This window comes from Ursus arctos, unplaced genomic scaffold (assembly GCF_023065955.2).
Source record: "Ursus arctos isolate Adak ecotype North America unplaced genomic scaffold, UrsArc2.0 scaffold_3, whole genome shotgun sequence".
Taxonomy (NCBI): Eukaryota; Metazoa; Chordata; class Mammalia; order Carnivora; family Ursidae; genus Ursus; species Ursus arctos.
This window is the reverse complement of record NW_026622985.1, coordinates 5,045,732-5,069,070: the sequence shown is the minus strand read 5'-3', so window position 1 is coordinate 5,069,070 and position 23,339 is coordinate 5,045,732. Positions and strand designations below refer to the sequence as shown.

The 23,339-nt window shown below is 44.1% G+C and overlaps 1 protein-coding gene across 7 annotated transcripts in view; it reads right to left on the bottom strand.

Annotated features, from left to right (window-relative positions):
• Positions 1–23,339, bottom strand: part of COBL (cordon-bleu WH2 repeat protein) — a 263,831-nt gene that overhangs the window by 70,087 nt on the left and 170,405 nt on the right. The gene's annotated exons all lie outside the window — the stretch shown is intronic.

Below are 23,339 nucleotides of genomic sequence, written 5' to 3'. Positions count from 1 at the left end.
GTGTGTGCGACTAGGAAAACCATTGTACTCTGCTGGGTCCCTGCTCTCAGGGAGCCCACAGCGGAGCCCCTGCCTGGGGTCCAAACAGTCCCTGATGGCTCAAGAGCTCATTGTGGGAGGGCTGTCTACCAAACCCACCCCACTGTGGATCTGTTCCACCCCTGCTGCTCCCTGGTTTAGGAACGCAGGCTCCCAGCATGTGTGCAGAACTGGGCACATACCCCGTTTCCATGGGGGCCACTTCCTCTTCTGGGCTGGGCCTGGAGTTTCCCGTGTGTGTATGTGTATGTGTAGTGAGTCTCCTTTTAAATTCTCCTCAGTAATACACATTTATTGCAAAATAAGTTATATTTAAAAATTATATAAACAAAAGAAAGAAGAAAAGCACTTTGTTAACACTTGGATTCCAACTACTAACAGTTGGCATACATTTTTCTGGTCTTTTTCTTTTTTTCCTTCTTTCTAAGGATTTTATTTATTTATTTGGGAGAGAGAGAGAGAGAGAGGGCGAACACAAGCGGGGCGGCAGCAGACAGAGGGAAAAGCAGGGTTCCTGTTGAGCAGGGAGCCCGATGCAGGACTCGATCCCAGGACCCCGAGATAATGACATGAGCTGAAGGCAGACACCCAACAGACTAAGCCATCCAGGTGTCCCTGGTTTTTACTTTTTCTCTGAACTTGGTAAGTGATTTGTTTTCTAACTTTTTCTTCTGGGTTTCCTGGAAATGGCTTTTCCTTGACTCGGCGTTTTTTCTCCCTTGTTTCCCGGATCCCAGGCCTTTTTTAAAAATTGACTTCCTCATTAGAGTGGGACTCAGTCTCTGTTAGCTTTCTGAGGCAAGATGTACGTGAGGTGAAACTAGGAGACCTTGAAAATCCAAGACTGTTTCTATTCTGTTAACGCTGAACAGCTGGTCATAGACGTTGGCTCCGTCTTCTCCGTGTAGTCCGCTTCCCCTCTGTGAGCTTTGAGGACCCTCTCTCACCCCTGGAGCCCCAGAATGTCTGACAGCATGCCCTGGGCTGGAGTGTTCTCCGCCCATGGTCTGGGGCATTTGCGGAACCCTGCAATCTAGAAATCCTTTAATCCTGCAGAATGTTCTAGCATCATTCCTCTCAGATTTCTTCTTCCCTCTCCTTTCTCTGTCTCTCCTTGGGTTCTGGTTATTGAATACTGAGGGTTCGAAATCAATTTTCTAATTGTTCTTGAATATTTTTGCCTAATTAAAAAAAAAGTTTTCCTCTTTCTTGGAAATTTCCTTTACCTCATTGTCCCAGTCTAGATTTTTAAAACTCTGTGACTACATTTTTAACTTCCAAGAGCTCCTTCCTATTACGTATTTTTAAAATAGTATCATGTCTGCTTTCCTGGACACAATATCTTCTCTTTTCTCTCTGAGGTCATTGTTTATATTTTTTAAAGATGCTCTTATTTTATTTTTATTTTTATGCACTGTTGTTTCCTGCATGGTCTTTTCTCCCTCTCTCTGTCTTAACTTCTGTCTGTCACATTCTGGCCTTTCCTCAATTTCTGGTGATCCTTAGCCAATTGTTTATAATTGTGTGTTTCTGGGGACAGAGTCTCTTTGACACACCAGTGGGTTTCCCTGAAGTTGCCTGGACAGGAATCCAGTTAGTTCACTGGGGGATTCCCAAATGCCCATACGTACAGGATACTCTCTCTCATGCAGTGGCATCTTCCAGCCTCCTGCCAGGAGGTGGGAGCTGGTCTTGCAGAGCGGGAGTCTGGTGGGCAGCCCTGGACCCACTCGGCATGTGCTTTTCCCTTCTCCCCGTGCGCGGTACTCTCCATGTGACTCGGGTCGTGGGAGGCAGCCTCTCGGTTCTTTCTCCTGTGGGGTCTGGCACACCTCCAGCTATGCATGGCCAGCGGGATGGGGGTCTTACTGCTTCACCTATACACATCCACCATCATTCAGCTCATTCTGCCTGCAGGTGTGCACAGGAACTGGGACCCCCACGGTCCCTGCCTTGCCAGGCTCTGCTCCCTGCTGCTGGGTCTCTCCAGCCAGAGGTCAGCCTTCAGCTGCTCCTGCTTTGCTGGGAATTTGGCACAGTCCACACAGTCTAGTTCCCAATGTCTACTGACCCCTTACTGCTCCTTCTCGCCTTCTCTTTGTCATAGTGGGCTAATGCTTTGTACTCTTTTTAGTGGGGCTTCAAAAGGAGACAGAGTGACTAACTCATTTTATCAGCTGTATTTCCCTAAATATATTTTTTTAAGATTTTATTTGTTTATTTGACAGAGAGAGACAGCCAGCAAGAGAGGGAACACAAGCAGGGGGAGTGGGAGAGGGAGAAGCAGGCTCCCAGTGGAGGAGCCTGATGTGGGGCTCGATCCCAGAACACCCTGAGCAGAAGGCAGACGCTTAATGACTGAGCCACCCAGGCGCCCCTTCCCTAAATATTTTTAAAAGGCTGTCTGGTAAGCCATGGGATCCGTGAGCCAAAATTAATTCAGTCAACTCCATTAAGATTGTTTGGTTTTGGCCAGTAAAAATTAGACTTCCTAGAACACCCTTAGAGTTTTATCTCTTCTTGCATTTCTTCTTCTTTCTTGTCTTTTTCTTTTTTAGTTTTCCGTAAGTCCCTTTACTATAACTTCTGAGGTAAGGAACATGTAAGATTGGAGGGACACACTAGTTCTAAATTGCTTTCCCAATTTTAAGAATCCTTGTCACGTGCTTAGCTCACCCTGAGTTTGTGGTGAACTCACCAGGTCTCTTTCAAATAAATGGATAGCAAACCTTACCATGTTTCTGTTAATATCTATACATTACTCTGGTCCATTGTTCTGTCTCAGGCCCTGGCGCTGGACTCTCAGGAGACCCTATTTTGCTGTGCCCTTCTCCAGGAGCTCCTGGGTAAGGGGTCAGACACTTATCCTACCACCTACACTCTCAAAACCCTGCCTCTACTGCCCACCCAGTCATTGGTGACAGTGTTGAAAGGCGTAGAGCCTTGGCTCTGATATCTGGATTTCTTCCTTTGGGGTTGTCAATTCATTAATTCATGGTGATTGTTCACATGCTATGGATTTGCCCATGTGCATTATTATTTTTTTTTGATGTAAAGTTCGATGATTCATTAGTTGCATATAACACCCAGTGCACCATGCAATACGTGCCCTCCTTACTACCCATTACCACGTGCATTATTTTCAAGTTCACATTTTTCAATGTCCTTTTTTTAATTTAATTTTTTTATTTTAATGTTTTTTTATTATATTATGTTAGTCACCATACAGTACATCCCTTGTTTCTGATGTAAAGTTCGAGGATTCATTAGTTGCGTATAACACCCAGCGCACCATGCAGTACGTGCCCTCCTTACTACCCATCACCAGTCTATCCTTATTTTAAAAGATGAGAGACTTCGTTAAATGCCCTTCCTTCACTTATTCCTTTCACTAACCAGCAAGCAGGTGGCGGTTCCTTATCCTGTGACAAGAACTGCAGTGGATTCAAAGACATGAAAACTTTCTGACCTCAAGTTGTTCTCAGTCTAATGAAGGAGACATTCTATAACATTTACACAATCACCCAGGGTGGAAACACCTCCCAAAGCTGTAATTTGGGGCTTACTTGGGGACATGGCTCCTTCTGGGAATTCACGCTGGTGAATCAGAGCTCGCTAAGCTCCCACTGATGTCTATGAAATCATGACACATTCCAGAATTCTGCTGAGTGTCGACATCAAGGTGGAGATAATTGGAAGAGGGGCAGGGAAGCAGTTCTGGGTTACCCAGTCTGGAAAAGCAATGCACATGTGGAAAGAAAGTTCTGGCTCACTGCTTGTTACGAACTTTGGAGAAGCATCGCATTCCTGGAGCTTTACCGAGATGGTCCAGCTTCGCCAACAGTATTCTTCTTCGCAAAGGTAAGGACAGGCCACTCAATAAACATTTGTTGAAGACCACCTAGTTCCCAGACATAGAGTAACTCCTGATCAATTAATTAAGATAACGGGTTTGGAAAGTGTTCAGCAAGCTCTGAGACCACTAATTGAGATGAGCTCTAATAGGTAAAACATTTTTTTCTGGAGCTTTTGTTAGTTTACCATATTTAAACAGAAGTGTTCCAGTAGGTGTACTTACAGACGTCAAGGAAATATTATTGACACTAGCAGCAAAGATTTAGTAAATATTTACTAGGGGTGCCAACTGTATCCCATATGACTACCTCAAAAGAGCTAATTTTCCTAAGTCTGTTTGATAAGGGAAGAAACTGGAGCTTTGTAGCTTACGGCAGATATGGCCCGCAGCCATACAGCTAATGAGTGGACAGAGTTGGTACTTGACCTTTGAGTCCACGTGTTCCTTGGGAGAAATAACTCCTGCGGTTTGGAATAGAAATGTCTATATCCCTAGTAGTCTATATGCAAACTAATGCCCATGGAGTTCCCATTGTCCCACGTGGCAACATAGCCACCCACAGGGTGGATGAGAAACCAATTTGTGCTGGAGAGAGCTGCTTTAGAAAACATTTCTTAGACATGAAGCCATCTTCTGTATGTTCTTTGAGGAACACGTGTAATCCGGGTCTGCTCGCCCTCTGGAGCTTGTGCCTATCATTTTCCCCTTCTTAGAACCAGGGCATGTAGTGCTCCCTCTGGGTGGGCCCGGCTGATACTGACGTGCCGCCTGTCTGAGGTTCCCTGATAGCAGAACCTGAATCCTGCAGTGCCTGGTCCTTTAGGAAGCATCTATCCACTGTGGCTCCTTTGGTCTCATAATCTCATTGTGACAGTTATATGTAAGGCCAGACTGGAGGTCAGAAAGTGTCTAAGGGGAGGGGAAATTCTGCTTTAAAGACAATGGGTCGGACTCTCACCACGAGACACAGCCTCCTGCTGCCACCTTCTCCTGTGGCTTGGTCGGGGCGTGGCACTTTGTAGGGATGCAAGAAAAAGTGGTTCATGCCTCTCAGTGTGTGTATGTGTCTGCATGTGTGTGTATGGGTGTGTATGTGTGTCTGTGCATGTATGTGTGTGTGAATATGCATATATGTGTGTGCATGCATGTGTGTGCCTGTGTACATGTGGGTGTGCATGTATGTGTATGGCTCTGCATGGATGTCTGTGTAAGTGTGTATATATGTGCGTACATGAATATGTGTACATGTGTGTGTATGCATGTGTGTGTCTCCGTGTGCATGTTTGTGTGTGTTTTCCATGTTCCTCTACAGTTTTTATCTATATGAATATGATTTTCACATTATTTTTTAGGGAGATGGACATATTCCTCTAGCTTTCAAGTGTTTGGCTTAAAGACAGAGACATCAGTAGATCTGAGGGTCTATGTTATGAAATAAAATTAGTACAGCTTAGCACTTTGCAGCCATTTATGTGTTCATTCATTCCTTCTTCCTTCCATCCACCCATCCACCCACCCAACCACCGACCCATCCACCCATCCACACACCCACCTATCCATATCAGCCATCCACCCATCATCCATCCATCCATCCATCCATCCATCCATCCATCCATCCATCCAGACAGTTGGGTACTTGATGCCAAGCTCCATGCTAGGCACACACCAGTAAAGGAAGGAACACCAGGTGCATTTCTTCCAGCCACACTGAACTGGAGGCTCACTGTGCTTGGCAGTGCTGTCCTGAGTCTCTGCCTCCTGCCCTTCCCAGAATGCCCTTCCTTGTCCAACACTTCTGTCAGTCTTCTGCCCCTGCTGAAATCTTCCTCAGTCTTCAGGAAGCCCCCTGAAATTCCCTGGGTGCGTGTTAGTGGCCTGTCTTCTATGCTCCAGCAGCACTTGGCTCTGATGTACGAGCAGTGTCCTGTATGGAGCACTGTCCTTACTACCTCCTCTCCCTAGTCCAACTGACTGCTGTCATGCCAGATCCCCCGTGACCTCTGAGCTCTGAACAGGAAAGGGTCTGTCTTAGTAGTCTCTGAATTTCCACAGTCCTTGGCCTCATGCTTCTGCACTTTAGGAATCAATAAATGTGTGTTGAATACAAGCAAGACTGAAGGAGACATTCTATATAAATGTGGCATGCTGTGGAGGGAGTTTATAAATACTGTTTTTCAACCAGAGCCCGCAAGTGCAACACAGCCCCATATCTCAGCTCTCTCTTATTCGAAATGAAAGTAACCTACTGTTTTTAAGTTGATCCAAATGAAAGTCATCAATCCTCACTGAAAACAGTTCAAATAATAGAGGGGCGTATCAAGTGCCAAGTGACATCTTCCTTAACTCTGCTCACCGAGACAACTTCTGTTACAGCATGACACGCGTCTCCTCAGGCTTTCTTTTTGTGTATCTAGGGACATGAATATTGATAAAAACAAGAGCACACTCTCTTGACCACAGTGGCTTTCGTCACTGATGGGGCGCTGTCCCCTGCTGGGTGTCGATCTCCCTGACATCCTGGGGACGGGAAGGGTCCAGCCTGTGGGGACTGCCTATGTTTAACGAACTTATATTTGTTGCTTTGCTGTGCTTGATTTGTTGCTATTTCAGATTCTATTGCAGTGAGCGTCCTCACCTAGTTATCTTTCTCCACTTTATTCCCTTATGACCCTGCTCTATAAACTCCCTGGCTCACCAGCAATACGATTTATAAATGAACTGAAATCAGAATCTAGAAGAGATAGCCATGCTTCCATGTTCCCGGCAGAGCTATTCACAAGCCAAGATGTGCAAAAACCTTCAATGTCCATTGACAGATGAAGGGGAAAGCACATATGGGATATTCATACAAGGGGCAGTACTCAGCCTTAAAAAGGAAGGGACTTCTGCAGGGTGTGGCAACACGGATGGGCCTGCAGGACATTATGCAAATGGAACCAAGTCAGATAGAGGGACAAATACTGCAGGATTGCACTTACAAGAGGCACCTAAGCGGAAAAACTCATGGAACTGAGGCACGGGGTGGTGGCTGCTAGAGGCGGGGGTGGGGGAAATGGGACCTACCACGCAATGAGCCTGAAGTCTCCATCAAGCCGGGTGAAGAAGCCCTAGGGAAGTGCTATGCACCTGGTGTCTGCAGCAACATCACCTACGGTGGGCTGAAACACTGAAGAGCTGCGATCTCATGAAGAGCTCTTACACAATAAAACACAAGCTGAAATGAACATGTGACACGCGCTGCCCGATAGGCCCCCAGCAAGGCTGTATCAGCTTAAACTCTCACCAGTGGCCCCTTCCTCCCTCTCAACAAGAGTTTGTGAAAAGTGTCCTGATTCCTTTTAAAATCTATGTTCTTTGAATACAAGGATCCGCGGTTTTTGATGATTGCTGTTTATCTCTGTGCAAGAGGCAAAGAACCAGTTCACATGGGCTAAGCTTTATTTCTTCTCTCTAGCATCTGTGCTGTTGGCCTTTTCTTAGCGATCTCCCCTAAATTACACATATGCTGTGAATATTGTCCCCAGTTCATCATGGACTTCTAATTTTCAGTACTTTACTCTTTTAGAATGTAAAAATTTATCTGATTCAATCTGTCAGGTTTTTCCTTTTTTTTGTTTGGGGGTGGATTCTAACCCTGTGTCATCCCAAGAAAGGGATTCTTGCTTCCAAAATTAAAGGTTCCTATTGCTTAAACTACTTTCCTGGTTGATTTTTTTATATTTTTACTTTAAATCAACCTGGACTCAGTTTTGCTCTGTGTTCTACATTTTCTCCAAATGTTTATTTATTTATTTATTTTTTTGCTTTTCTTTTGCTTTTATTTATTTTTTTATAATAATTTTTTATTATGTTATTTTAGTCACCATATGGTATATCCTTAGTTTTTGATGTAGTGTTCCATGATTCATTACTTGCGTATAACACCCAGTGCACCATGCAATATGTGCCCTCCTTCATACCCATCACCGGCCTATCCCAATCTCCCACCCCCATCCCCTCTGAAGCCCTCAGTTTGTTTCCCAGAGTTTAAATTAGCTTACAACACAAGAGCTGTTTGTTTCATAAATCTGCAGGTACCTCCATCACCATACGACAAAACCCAGTAATATTCCAATCAGAACGAGGGGTGACTCATGTTTCCTGTACTAACTGAAGTACCTCTTCCATGGAGGATCTGGCCTGCTGGAAATCTCACTCCTCAGAATCCAGATCCAAACCACGCAGCCCCAGGGGACCTGGCGGGGTGGGGGGGCTGCCGGAGGGCGCCCTGCCTGCCTGTCCACTGAACAGTGTCCTGCAGAGACTCAGGGTCAGTCTGAGAATACAGAGTAGCTGGTGATGCATGCTAGACAGACTTCCCTCTAAACTGCTTAAATAATTTCTAGAAAAGGGGATTCAAACTTAAAGGGATACATCTTTCACCATTTGAGGTAGGTGTTTCTTTACTGTGTTCTCATCTCCAGGGACACCAGGACATCAATTCTTTAGTATAATGAGGTTGCTCCGGGTTAAAACTTAAACCTACACTTTAACCTCTTTGTCTTTAACAGGATGATTATTTACACATAATTTTCCTTCAACTCCCCTGGTACTTTAAAGATGACCATTACACAAAGATTATAACCAGAACAGCCTAGAAAAGCATCTCAGCTTTGATTCAATGCTACGTCCTTAGTACCAGGAACTGTCCTTAGAATATCTGGGATGCTCACTAATGGTCGCTGAGTGAGTGAATGTTGTTACCAGAAGCATCCATGTGATTAAAACTGTATATATGTGTGTGTGTGTGTGTGTGTGTGTGTGTGTGTATATATATATATATATATATATATATATATATAGTTTTTTTGTTTTTTGTTTTTTTTTGGCAGGCGCACTCATCTGATGACTTTGTGAATGCCGTTATGTGTCAGACACTAAACTCGCCACTGAGAATAAGAGATGAGCAAGACAGACAGGACCTTGGGGCTGATTTTGTTGGAAGGGTTGTGGGTGATAATTAAATTTCTGGCTGAGGTCCCTGGGCGGATGATGGAGTTGCTCCTCGCCCCGGGAAACATCTGTGGAGAAGCAGGTTTACATGGAAGGCAAGGCTGTGAGTTTTGGACACAAGGATGGGGCCTTTTGGTGGACATCCGGGGAGAGAACAGGCTGGAGGTGTTCAACTGGGAAACCAGCATAGCGACGGCATGAGGCTAAGTGTGGATGGAGTTACCCAAGCAGAATATCAAGTAAGAGAAAGGAGTAAAATAATATATAATCCTAAGACAGTCTGCTTTTCATGGGACTGCTTTTCACAGAAGGCTCCGGAAGGCTGAGGTAGAGCAGGAAGTGACCAGAACGGTCAGAGGCTGCAGAGCTCGGGTGAGATAAAGACAGAGAGCACCCATCGGGAAGGAAATGTGGAGTGGGAGCTGCCCCCAGGAGCACAGCCCCCACACAGAGTGGGTCAAGGAGCCCATGGGGTGGGCAGGTGGCACCTGGCAGTGACAGTGGGGGCAGTGACCAGGGATGAAAGGAATAGCACGGGGACAGTGTGGACTGAGAGTGCATTTGCTCAGGGGATTCAGGGCTGGTCCACAGACCACTTCCCTTCACCACCCCATATCTTCAAGGTGATTTCTTCCAGCTACACAGGCTTTAACACCACCTTTGTGCAGGGACTCCCAGATTCACAGTCAAGCTGGACTGCTCTCCCGGGTTCCATAGTGCTCATTGACAAAGGCACCTGGACACAGGCATCTCCCCACATCCAAACCCAAGTGCTTTGTATTCTCCCCAGAACTGCCCCTCCGCCAGTCTCCTCTGCCTCAAGTAAAGGGCAACTCCACTTGCTTGGTTGTTCAGGGAGATGTTTCGAGTCTGGAGTACCCCACACCCTTCCCATCTGCAGTCTTTCCCCAATGCCACTGCCACCACTCATCATCTGTCACCTGACAACTGCAGCAGCCGCTAGGCTGGACCCCCTGCTTGCACCCCACACCCCTCCCTGCTGGTGGCAGAACCGGTCACAGCTCTGCTCAGGATCTGAAGGCACCTTCCAACTCCAGGTAAAAATGCCTTGATTATTATGCATTATGTCACAGTACACATGGGGGGGGGTGGTCGTGGCGCAGACATCCCTGCAGGGTCCATGATCATGTTTTCACTGGTTCCAGATATAGACTCAGAAGTGGGATTGTTGGATCATACAGTGATTCTATTTCTAATTTTCTGAGGACCCTCCATACTGGTTTCCAGAGTGCCTGCACCAGTTTGCATTTCCACCAAGAGGGCATGAGGGCTCCCCTTTCTCCACATCCTCGCCAACACCTGTTGTTTCCTGTGTTGTTAATTTTAGTGTGAGATGATATCTCATTGTGGGTTTGATTAGTATTTCCCTGATGCCAAGTGATGTTGAGCATCTTTTCATGTGTCTGTTGGCCAACTGGATGCCATTGGCAACAACATAATATAATATGCTAAATACTGGGTTAAAAAAAGTACAGTTGACCCTTGAATAATGTGGAACTTAGGGCCTCTGACGCCTGCATTGTTGAAAATCTGCACGTCACTTCTGACTCCCCATAACTTAACTACCAATAACCTATAGTTGACAGGAAGCCTTACCGATTACATAAACATTCACTGACCACATATTTTGTATGTTATGTGTGTCATAGACAGTGTTCCTACAATGAAGTAAGCTGGAGAAAAGAAAATGTCATTAAGAAAATCCCAAGGGAGAAAAGTATATTTACATATTGTGTTTATTGAAAAAAATCCACAGCAGTTCAAACCCGCGTTGTTCAAGGGTCAACCGCATAACTAATTAATCTTGAGGACATTACGGTACGTGAGATAAGTCGGAGAAAGACAAATGTATGCTATCACTTATCTGTGGAATCTAAAAAAGCCAAACTCGTAAAAAAAGAGAGTAAAGCGATGATCATCAGGGGCTGGGAGGCGGGGGACAAAAGAGATGATGTGGAACGAACTTGGAACTGGCAGTAAATAAATCCTGGAGATCTAATGCACAGTCCAGTGAACGCAGACCCCCAATGCGGTATCATAACCATTATACCTGCTAAGGGACCAGATGCTTATTATTCTCAGCACAAAAAAAGCAACGGTAATTATGTGATGTGATACCTGTGCTTTCGCTACAACGACAATCGTTACAGCATATAAATGCGCCAAAGCTCTGTATGCCTTAAATTTATACCATGTTGTACGTCAAATACCACAAAAGAGGGAAACTCCAGAGTCCTGACCGTGCCAGCGTCACCTGACCCTGCACACCTTGGAGTCTGCTATTCTCTGCTTTCAGGCTGTCCTTGTCTGTCCCCAGCCTGCCCTCCCCTGAAGTGTGCTCTGTCCCCCGTTCCCCGGAGTCCGCTGACCAGCCCTGAAAGCTGCCTGTCATCCGTCACCCGTTCTCACTCACCCGCTTTCTCTTACAGACACATTACTCTTACATTTCTGCACACTGGCTGATGGTCTCCTGCTCCAGAACGGAATCTCCGTAAGAACAGCGCTTTTGTGTGCTACTCGCACGTTCTCTACACCTGCTACAGTGTGTGGCACGAAGTGGGTGCTTCATACGTATTGACTGACTGACCGACTGAATGAATGAGCGGATGTTAATTCCTCAGCGAAGAGGAATCCGGGGGAGGAGATGAGCAAAAGAGAGGTAAGGCATACGGGCTGGAAAGTTCTCTGGGAAGAGGGAGGCCATGCTGGGACGAGATGCTGGAGGACCAGCCCCTCTGATGCCAGAGGCGTCCTTCCCGGGCCCCTGGCAGAAGCAGCAGACAGAATGCAGGATGGCCGAAGGGAGTGAGCTCTGAGGAGAAGAGAAGCTCTGGCCCCTGCAACTTGGCTGTGGGGAGACCTGCAGGTCAGTGCAGTCCGGGGTTTGCACTCGGGGCAGCTTCAACCTGCAGCAGCACATGACCGGGAGCCCAGCCCATGGACAGCGAGGCGGGCCCAGCTCTGGTCTTCTGGGCATGTGTAGAGATTGTGCAAGAACCCAGGCAGGCCTCGAGGATGCTGGCCAGAGAGCAGTGCCTTCAGGGAAGGAAGGGAAGGGAGAAATAAAGGAAGCATCAGAATTCCAAGCAGGGGGCTTTGGGGCAAAGAGCATGAGGAAGGCCCCAGGGCCTGGCCTGGGCTTGCCCGGTTGGGCACATTTCTGTTGGTGTTTGCTAGTTCCTGACAGTCGACTTACTTATGTCGTCTGGATTTTCTCAAGAATTCCCTTGCAGCACAGCTCAGGACAGCCCCCAGCTCCAGCCCGTGAGCCCATCTGCCCTCCAGGGGGTGAAGGACACCTGCCCCCTCCACCCCCTCCAGGTGAGAGAGGCCTTGTGGAAACAGTGCTCAGGTGTTCACACTAATGCTCCGCTTTCCTTCTGGGAATTTGGGGAAGGCTTCAAGGAGATGGTGACATCGCATCCTCTTCTTACAGGAAGATTTGGGGGTGCTCTGCACCTCACAAGTTTCCCCAAATCCCACCATAAAGAATACGGTCCACCCTGGTCACCAGTGAAATGTAATAGAAAAAGCAGGGACTCTGAATCTTAGATTTCCCGGTATAGTCTTCACGTCAAAAGTTAATCTTTCTGTCCAGCGGTATATACCACCACATTTTTTCCATCACTATAAATAAAATAATATTGATCTTGTGTGAGCACAGGCATCCTTAATGTAAGCAGTGTCCCAGCTGGGTGCCATCCATGTAAATGGATGGAGCGAATTCAAATTGAAATGATATGCAGCCACTTCCTAAATTACAAAAAAAAAAAAAAAAAAAAAAAAAAATCTTCCAGGAACTTCCAAACCACACATCATAGACCTACACTCAAGGTATGGGAATTTTTTTCCCAGTGCAGAGCTCAACTCGGGGCTTGAACTCACGACCCTGAGATCAAAATCTGAGTTGAGATCAAGAGTCAGATGTTCAACTGACTGAGCCACCCCAGGTCCCAAGATAAATATAAGGTCTCCGTATTTTTGGCCCTTGCAATTCCAGTGTCCATCAAAAGTTTTGGAATTCTGCTTTATCCTTAAGCGCCTGAGAGAGGATGAGTAGATTCCAACCAAACTCTGGTGCCTCAGGTCACCCACACGACCCCCTTTGTTGTTTATCTTCCATCCGCTGAAACGCAAGCCCTCTTCACAGGTGGGAACAGGCATGCTGCCAGGGAAAATGGTTTCCAGCCTCCCTGTCTTTGGCAATCCATAAAGAAAAACACCCGGCATGCTTCATGGAAAGTTATGAGAAGAAACAAGCGTGTTGTTTGAGTACTTCCTTTCTACCTCACTTAGAACAAAATGCCTGAAAACATGTGCTTTACGTGCTTTTGATTTTTAAATAGAAGTTTTAACGTGATATTCTCAGGTCTGCTTTCCCTTCGTGTCCCCCAGTGTGCACCAAAGTCTCCTGTGCCACCTGCACACATATTTACGAAGTGATGACTTTTCTGCTAAAATGGCACTAGCCAGGAAGAGGCACGTAGATAGCTATCGTAGGTTCATCATCTCTTCGAGTTTCAAAGTAACGGCAGAAAAACTCCTTCCTTTAAAATTTCACACTCACGTGGGTAGGAAAGTTGCCACTCCCTGGGGTACACCTCACAGCTCTCGGAATGCTGGCTGTATTCTCAGCAGAGCCCAAGAGCCTGGTGGAGAAGCAGGATAGGGGTCCCCCCGATCTGGCACCCACAGATGTGACAGAAGATGAGGGCTGTAAGATTTAGAAGCCCAGAGAACACAGGACACACAACAGCAGGCGAATCTCCTTCACAAACAAAAGTGAGCCAGGACATAACAGCGTCCTGCTCTTGAGCAAACAAGCCCCCGTTTCAGGTCCAGGTGCAGGGGAACGGACACCCTGCCGGCAGCCAACCTGCAATCCCATTTCTTCTTCCTCACTGTGGCCCATCATTCTGCCTCGGCCCAGCCCGCCCTCAGCCAGAACCCACCTTATATCTTCAGAGGGAAGGCGAGGAGCCTCTTCCGGCCCGAGCTATGCAATTCTCTGCAGATTCTCCTTCCTTCCATGATGCTCCTCCTGGCTTCCTCTCTCCTCCTCTCTTTATTTTCTTACCGCTCCCATATTCCTGATGATTTCCTACGTGTGGTGGTTCTCACACTGTCCATGTGGCCCCACCACCCTGCTCCAGGGACAACTGACAACCGGCTTCCCCATGTGTGTTGTCTCAAATGTGGACCTGTCTAACCTATGCCTTTTCGAATATTCTTTCATGTTGGGTATGCCCCAGGTGCTGCTGGCACTGCCCTCTTGCTCACTTCCTTTATCACTCTGTTCCTGGAGCGTTTCAGTTCTTTCTCTGAAAGTCTCTCAAAACCATGCCTCCCTCCTCGGTTCTCCACCTCCACCCTCATTCAGGCCCTTAGCATGTCCTTCTCAACGTAAGATCATACCATCTGTCTTGCCTCCGTTTCTCCCTTCTCGGAGCCAGTCTCCACGGTGCCATCCAGGCCTGGTCATTCACGTATTTACTCACAATCTTACTAAATACCTCCAGGGCCAGACACTGTTCTCCATGAAGGGAGCAGAGCCTCAAAAAAGACTCCTTCCTCCTACTCACAGAGCTTATGTCCTGGTGATGGAAGGTGAAAAAAAGAATTGGATCATTTTAGGGAGTGATCCACTTTACTTAAGGTAGAGACATAGTGGGGAGATGGTTTTGTGGGGTTGGAGACAGAGAGCTACCATGAGTAATATAAAGAAGAGGATCAAGAAAGCTCTCTGAGGAGGTAGGCATGGGCCTTGAATGAGGACAAGGAACCACTTCTGCAAAAGAATGGGAAGAACTTTCCAGACAGAGAGCAAGAAGGTGGGACCTTGGTGGTTTAAATGCTACAAGAGGCCAGTGTGGCTGAGCCTCTGCGTGGAGTTACTGGCCTTGAAAAGGAGCTCAGTTTTTCTTTGGTGTCGGTCAAATAAAATAATAAGAAGGATCAACCGCAAATGATGTCTAGCAGACACCCAACTACTCAGTGGGACCCTGGTTTTCCCTCCTGCCTCATCTTATCTACAGACCTCCTACACCTCAGCCTCCAATGCTGCCACACAATACCCCCTTTACCTATGCCATCCTGTTCTATGTCTAGCGAACTCCTATCCACCCTTCAAGACCCATGTACAATGTCCCATCTCACAAAAATAAATAAATAAATAAATAAATAAATAAATAAATAAATAAATCAATCCACCTCTTGCACACTCTGGGACACTTGTACACACTTTGGCTTCACGGTAATATGTGGAAGGCTTCTTCTTAGACCAGGGCCTCTGCAAAACCAGGGATAAAGCTTATCTGTCTGTGTGATCAGTATCTAATATGGTACCAGCCAGGACAAGAACAGCCCCCAATAAGTTTTCCCAAATAGCAAATGAAATGAGTATATTTCTGAATGGTGAGACTCGAGAAAGACCCCGTCTACATAATGTAATTTATTTCCATTACTCTCTTCACATTTATCCACAGGGACACATGGCAAAGTATGTTCATTTTGAACAGGCTCAACTGGATTAGCCTGCATCCTACAGAGATTTTCAGGTGGGCATCCATTCCCATATTCCCCAGTACTCTCTCTCATACACAACTGCACTGGCTGGGACTCAATTTACGTAACGACTGCAAAAGTATAAAAGAGAAGAAAAAAAACCAGAATGCCATAAGGTGGATTTCAGGAGTATCTTCTGAAATAGATTCCACAAATATAGTCTTTGATGTCCTGATCTTTGACAAAGGAGCAAAGCAATACAATGGAAAACATAGTCTTTTTGACAAACAGTGCTGGAAAAAATGGATATCCATGTGCAAAAAAATGAATCTAGACATGGACCTTATGCCCTTCACAAAAATTAACCCAAATGGATCATATACCAAAAATATAAAATACAAAACTATAGGACTCCTAGAAGGTTACATAGGAGAAAATCTACATGACCTTGGGTGTGGTGATGACTTCCAAGATATGACACCAAAGGTACAATCCATGCAAGAAATAATTGATAAGGTAGACTTCATTATAACTAAAAATTTCTGCTCTGCAAAAGACAGTCAAGAGAATGAGAAGCCATAGGGTGGAAGAAAATACTTGCAAAAGACACATCTGATAAAGGACTATTGTCCAAAATGCACAAAGAACCCATAAAACTCAACAGCTGGAAGACAAACCAATTAAAAAATGGGCTAAAGACTTTAACAGACACCTCACCAAAGATAATATACAGACGGCAAATAAGCACTTGAAAAGATGTTCTGTATGCTATGTCATCAGCGACATGCAAATTCAAACACTGAGTAACCACTTCACACCTATTAGAACAGCCCAGATCTGGAACACTGACAACACCAAATCCTGGTGGGGAACTCTCATCCATTTGCTGGTAGGAATGCAAAATGGCGCCTCCGCTCTGAAGGCAGTTTGGGGGTTTCTTACAAAACTAAACATACTCTTACCCTATGATCCAGCAATCACACTCCTTGATATCTACCCAGAGGAGCTGAAAAACTTGCACATGGATGATTATAGCAGCTTTATTCATAATTGCTAAAACTTAGATGCAACCAACATGTCCTTCAGTCAGAGAATGGATGAATAAACTGGTCCACCCAGATAGTGGCATGTCATTTAGTGCTGAAAAGAAATGCTCTACCAAGCCATGAAAAAGAAACCTAAATGCATATTAATAATGAAAAGAGTCAGTTCGAAAAGGCTACGTACCGGAGGATTCCAACTACGACATTCTGGAAAAGGCAAAACTATGTAGACAGTGAAAAGGTCAGCGGTTGCTAGGGGAGGTTGTGGGGAGGAGATACGAACTGGCAGAGCACAAAGGATTTTTAGGACAGTGAAAATACTCTGTATGATAGTGTAGTAATGGATAGATGTCAGTATACATTTGTCCAAACTCATAGAGTTCACACCCAGAGTGAAAAGTGTAATTGAAACTATAGACTTCAGATGATAATGTTTCAATGTGGTTTATCAGTTATAACAAAAGTATCACTCTGGTCGGGGAAGCTGATTAGAGGGGAGGCTCTGCATGTGTCCAGGCAGGGCATTGGGGGCATTTTGCTGTGAACCTAAAGTTCCCTAAAAATTTAAGTCTGTGTGTGTGTGTGTGTGTGTGTGTGTGTGTGTGTGTGTGTATTTAAATAAGCATTTCTTTTCTTTTTATTTTAGTTTTAAATCTCTACACCTAATGTGGGATTCAAACCTATAACACTGAGATCAAGAGTCGCATGCTCTACTGACTGAGCCAGCTAGGCACCCTAAATAAGCATTTCTATTCCAATTTGTCATTGATGGAATTTGGACTGCTCTCCTGAAAGTTCTGTGATTGGTTGTTTTTGTTTTTTTGTGTTTTTGTGTGTGTGTGTGTTTTGTTTTTGTTTTGCCCCTAAAGAAAAGTTGGAAGCAAGAACTACAGAGAATTTTTAACATATGGGTCATTAATAAACTCTAAAAATTACCTATAAATACGAAATTATCTCCTGAGGCAATCAAGACAAGCAAGCAGCCCCTTGTGCTCACCGAACTCCCATTAATCCTGGGGGTCCCTAAGGGGTGTAAGTTGCATAGCCACTTGCGATCACCCGATCTTTTAGGGAGTTTCTACATGTTGCCTCCCTGAGCACTAGCGTTTGACCAAGGGCTGTGATGCTCCCTTGTCTAGGTCATGTGTAGTGACTGCTTTCCTCTGCATCTTTCTGCACTGACTTGCAGCCCACACCGAGGAGCCCAGGCACGAAAGCCAAGGGCTCAGCTAAACACCACACGTTCCATGCACATGGATGCACCTACAGGCCCATCCTGGACAAGTTCCTCGTCGGCTTCAGTTACTCTCATCCAGTTCTGTTTTATTTTTTTTTAAATTTAAAATTTTAATCATGTTTTTATTAAGTCGTTTACATAAAAATCTAAAAAAAATATATTTTTAATGTTTTTTTATTATATTATGTTAGTCACCATACAGTACATCCCTGGTTTCTGATGTAAAGTTCGATGATTCATTAGTTGCATATAACACCCAGTGCACCATGCAGTACGTGCCCTCCTTACTACCCATCACTAGCCTATCCCATTCCCCCACCCCCCCTCCCCTCTGAAGCCCTCAGTTTGTTTCTCAGAGTCCATAGTCTCTCATGCTTCATTCCCCCTTCTGATTATCCCCCTTTCTTTATCCCTTTCTTCCCCTACCGATCATCCTATTTCTTATGTTCCATAGATGAGAGAAATCATATGATATTTGTCTTTCTCTGCTTGACTTATTTCACTTAGCATTATCTCCTCCAGTGCCGTCCATGTTGCAGCTTTAGACATAAAAAGTGTGCATTCTCCTTTTTTAAGATGATTTTATTTATCTATGTATTTATTTATAAAGAGAGAGGAGAGAGCTCCAGCAGGGGAAGGGGCAGAAGGAGAGGGAGAAAGAATCTCAAGCAGATTCCACACTGAGCTCTGAGCCCAATGCGGGGCTTGATCCCGTGTACCCTGAGATCATGACCTGAGCTGAAATCAAGAGTCAGATGCTTAACCAGCTGAGCCACACAGACACCCCCAAAAGCATGCATCCTTGTGGTGCCAATTGCCTCAGACAGTCCGAGACACCACCCTCCAAGCATTATGCTCCTCACAGAGTGTGGTCCAAAATCAAAACTTGAAACTCCTACAAGTGAAAATAAATGTATCAATATTAGTCCTCCTTGGCATGTGCGTGAGTCAGACATCTTAACGTTCTCCTGGAAATGACAGAGATCCTTTGGCATAGCCCTTGGTGTGAGATGCATTTGTTGCTTATGCTCTGTACTGCCTCCTTCCTCGGGGAGACACGGGTTCCCACTCGCCCAGGGAATAGATTTCACTGCAGGTGACAGCTTCTTTGGGGTGTCTATGCTTCATCATTAGTGCTGCTGTTCTTAGGGCTGGGATTTCAGCAGTATTCTCCAGCTCCATAGCAGGTGTGTCTACTGCCAAACGATACTCAGAATATATGTTGGAAATAAAATACGAAGCACGTACATAATGAAGACTTAATCAGGCTTTAGGTTTCTATCAGCCATTAGAACTGTATGATGAACAGTGAAAGCTTTTCTGAACTACCGTTGCTCTTGTTTGTAAGGTTTCCAGTAAGAAACAATGCCCTTAATTTTCTCGCATCCTCCTCTGAGAATTTTCTCTCTCCTTCTACAAAACAGTCTTTGTTACGAGGTGTTTTAGTGACTGGGAGATTTTACTGTCCCTCAAGTCCATGGATTAAAATGACTCCTTCACATTCTGTTCCTTGGCAAACAGGGAAAGCTAAACAGTAACACAGGGCATAGTGTGCTTCTTTTGTTGTAATTGTATCTATCGAAACAATGGGTTCTGAAAAAAACAGAAAAGGTTTTCTATGGTTGAATGAGCTCTTTATAAAGGACTCAGTCCTTTTCAGTATTAGTTGAAGTCATTTCTCTTCTATACCAGAAGTGTGTTATTTGCTGTTCTCAGGACCTAACGTTTCAGTTTACTAGAAATATGAAACTTGAACTTGATGGAATTCAGTGTGGCTCCCTTCATATAATCTAAGATTGCCTGTTTTATATGCATCGTCTAAAGATAATCGAGAGGCTATGACCAAGTCGAAACATTTCCATGCGACCTAAATCTATACACACGTCCCTCTTTGGCCTCTTTACTGGAAGGCCACACAGGATGCAAAAAGCAGCGCTGGCAAATGCACGCCTCTTCTAGGTTATTCTGCCCAATCCTCTCCCCACTGGCAGAAAGACCCAGAACCTAGACTCTGGGACTCCACGGAAGACCTCCATCTTCCATGCGCAGCCAACAGGGTCCGCCCTGCACATGCAGCCGTGTGAAGGGCAGCCGCGGCCACACAGGGTGACCACGACACCACGGCAGACCCACAGGGCCAGCCCTCGCTGCTGAGCGGGCCCCCACCTCCATGTTGCTGCTTTCCCACAGGATGTGCCTTTAAGGCCCGGCCACTGTTCCAAATGCAGAACTAATAAGAAGCGTTTTCAGTTGTTTTGAGATTCCACATATAAGTGAAATTATACAGTATTTGTCTCTCTCTGTGTGATGTTATATTTCGCATAATATCCTTCAGGTTCCTCCATGTCATTGCAAATGGCAGGATTTCCTTATTTTTGGTGGGGGAATAATACTCTATTGTGTTCATACGTGACACATTTTATCCATTCATCCATCCACAGACTTTGGTTGTTTCCATGTCTTAGCTATCGTAAATAATGCTATAATAAGCATGGGGGTGGAGATAGCTTTTCAAAAACTCGATTTCATTTTTTTCAGATATATACCCCAACATGGGATTGCTGGATCATATAGTATTCCGTTTTTAATTTTTGGAGGAACCTCCATACTATTTTCCAGAGTGGCTGCACCAGTTTGCATTCCCACAAGCAGTGCATGAGGGGTCCCCTTTCTCCACATTCTTGTCAATACTTGTTATCTCAACTTTTTGTTGAGATTCTTTTATTATCATTATTCTAATCATCATCATCATCATCATCATTTTAAGTAGGCTCCATGCCCAAAGTGAGGCTTGAACTCATGATCCTGAGATTCAGAGATTGAGAGTTGTATGCTCTACTGACTGAGCCAACCAGGTGCCCCCATAATAGCTATTCCTCACAACTATGAGGTGATACCTTATTGTGGTTTTCATTCGTATTTCCCTGATGACTAGTGATGTTGAACATCTTTTCATAAACCTGCTGCCATTTGTAGGTCTTCTTTGGAAAAAAATTGTCTGTTCAAGTCCTTTGCCCATGTTTTAGTTTGATTATTATTTTTTTTGCTATTGAGTTGTATGAGTGCCTTGCATATTTTAGATATTAACCCATCAGACATATGATTTGCAAATATTTTCTCTCATTCTGTAGGTTGTCATTTCACTTTGTTGATTGAGCTTCCTTTGTTGCACAAAAGCTTTTTAGTTTGATAAAATTCCACTTATTTATCTCTGCTTTTGTTGCTTGTGCTTTTGATGTCATACCCAAAAATCTCTGCCCAAAATTGAGGAGCATTTTCCCTGTTTTCATATAGTATTTTTATGGTTTCAGGTCTTACATTTAAGTCTTTAATATCTTTTGAGTTGATGTTTGTATATGGGCTGAGAGAAGGGTCCAGTTCCTTTCCTCTGTATGTGAATATCCTGTTTTCCCAACACCATTTACTGAAGGAGACTATCTTTTCCCCATTGTATGTTCTTAGTACACTTGAAGATCACTTGACTGTAGACGCATGGATTTATTTGGGGGCTCTCTATTCTGTTCCATGGGTTTGTATGTCTGTTTTTATGCCAGTACTATACTGCTTTTATTAATACTGCTTTGTAATATATTTTCAAATCAAGAAGTGTGATGCCTCCAGTTTTTTTCCTTCTTCTCCTCCTCCTCCCCCCCCCCTTCCCCTTCCCTCTCCTTCATCTTCTCAGGATTGCTTTGGCCACTCAGAGTCTTTTGTGATTCCCTATGAATTTTAGGGTTGCTTTTTCTATTTCTGTGAAGAATAACATTGGGATTTTGATAGGGCTTGCAATATTTGTATCTGTAGATCACTACATAGTATGGACATTTTAACAATATTAATTCTTCCAATCCATGAACATGGGTGTCTTCCCATTTATCTGTGTCTTTTTAAATTTCCTTCATCAGTATTATAATTTTCAGTATGCAAGTCTTTCATTTCTTTGGTTAAGTTTATTCCTAAGTATTTTATTCTTTTTGTTGCTACTGTGAGTAGGATTGTTTCCTTAATTTCCATTTTGGATAGTTGATTGCATATAGAAATGTGGCTGATTTTGTATGTTGATTTTCTACTCTGCAGCTTTACTAAATTTATTAGTTGTACCCATTTTTTTGTTGTTGAGTCTTTAGAGTTTTATACATTTATGATCATGTCATCTGCAAAAAGATAAGTGTACTTTTTCCTTTCTGATTTGGATTTTATTTCTTTTTCTTGTCCAATTGCTCTGGCTAGGACTTCTATGTTGAACAGAAGTGGTTCAAGTGAGCATCCTTGCCCTGTACTGGATCTTACAGGGAAAGTTTTCAGATTTTCCATGTTGACTCTCATGTCAGATGTGGGCTTCAATGTGTGAAGCTCCTTCTATACGTATTTTGCTGAGAGTTTTAATCACGAATGAATGTTGAACCTTGTCAAATGCTTTTTCTCCATCTACTGAGATGATCATGTGTGTTTTTGCTTTCATTTCATTAATGTGACATATGACACTGATTGATTTGTATATACTGCACCATTCTTGTACTCTAGGGACAAATTTCATTTGGTTGTGGTTTATAAGCTATTGAATGTACTGTTGAATTTAATTGCTAGTATTTTAGTAAGGACTTTGGACCTATATTTATCAAAGACATTGACCTATAGTTTTCTTGCAGTGTCTTTGGCTTTAATACCAGGGTGACACTATCCTTACAGAAGTAGTTTGGAAGTGTTATCTCTTCTATTTTTTAAAGGGGTTTAAGAAGGATTGGTATTCATTCTTCTTTGAATGCTCGGTAGAATTCACCCATTGAACTGTCTGGTCCTGGGCTTTTCTTTGTCAGGAGGTTTGTGATTACTAGTTTAATCTCCTTATTTGTCTTCAACCTCACTCCCTTTTTCTTTTGTTACCTTCATTCTGCTGTTAAGCCCATCCAGTGACATTATTATTTAAGATATTGTGTTTTTCCACTTTAGAATTTCCATTTGGTTCTTTTTAATAGTTCTTATTATCTCCTGGGATTTTTTTCCATTTTATAAGCATATTTTTCATTTTATCATTAAGCATATTTATAAGCTGCAGCAATTTTTTTGTTTGCTGAATCTAACACCTGTGTCATCCCCAGGTTGGTTTTGTTGACTGTCACCTTGTCACAGGAACAGATCATATTTTCCTGGTTTTTCATATGTTGACTAATTTTGGCTTATATCCTGGCCATTGCAAATGTTATGCTTATGAAATGCTACATTCTCTTACATTCTCATGAGAAGTATTAATTCTTTTGTTTTAGGAGGCAATAAGCTGAATGGACTCGCAGTGAAAATTCTGTCCTTTGTTTGGCAAATCAAATCTTGGTTCAGTTCTTTTACTTTTAGGGCCACTTGATGCCTGCCTCTTGCATGCATGATTCAAGGCTCAGCTAGAGATTTGGGCAGAATTTACCCAGTGATTTCCTGCCTCTCTGGCTCTCTCCTTTCCAGTATTCTTCCCTCACTTTCTAGAGGCTGGTGGCCATCCTGAATTCTGGTCCTGGTTTTTCAGACCAGGAAGACTGGTGATTATGGATTACTTCCTTGAGTATATATATAATCAACTGCATATATATTAATTTTCTATTACTGAATAGCACATCAACATAAACTCAGTAGTTTAAATACACACACATTTGTATCT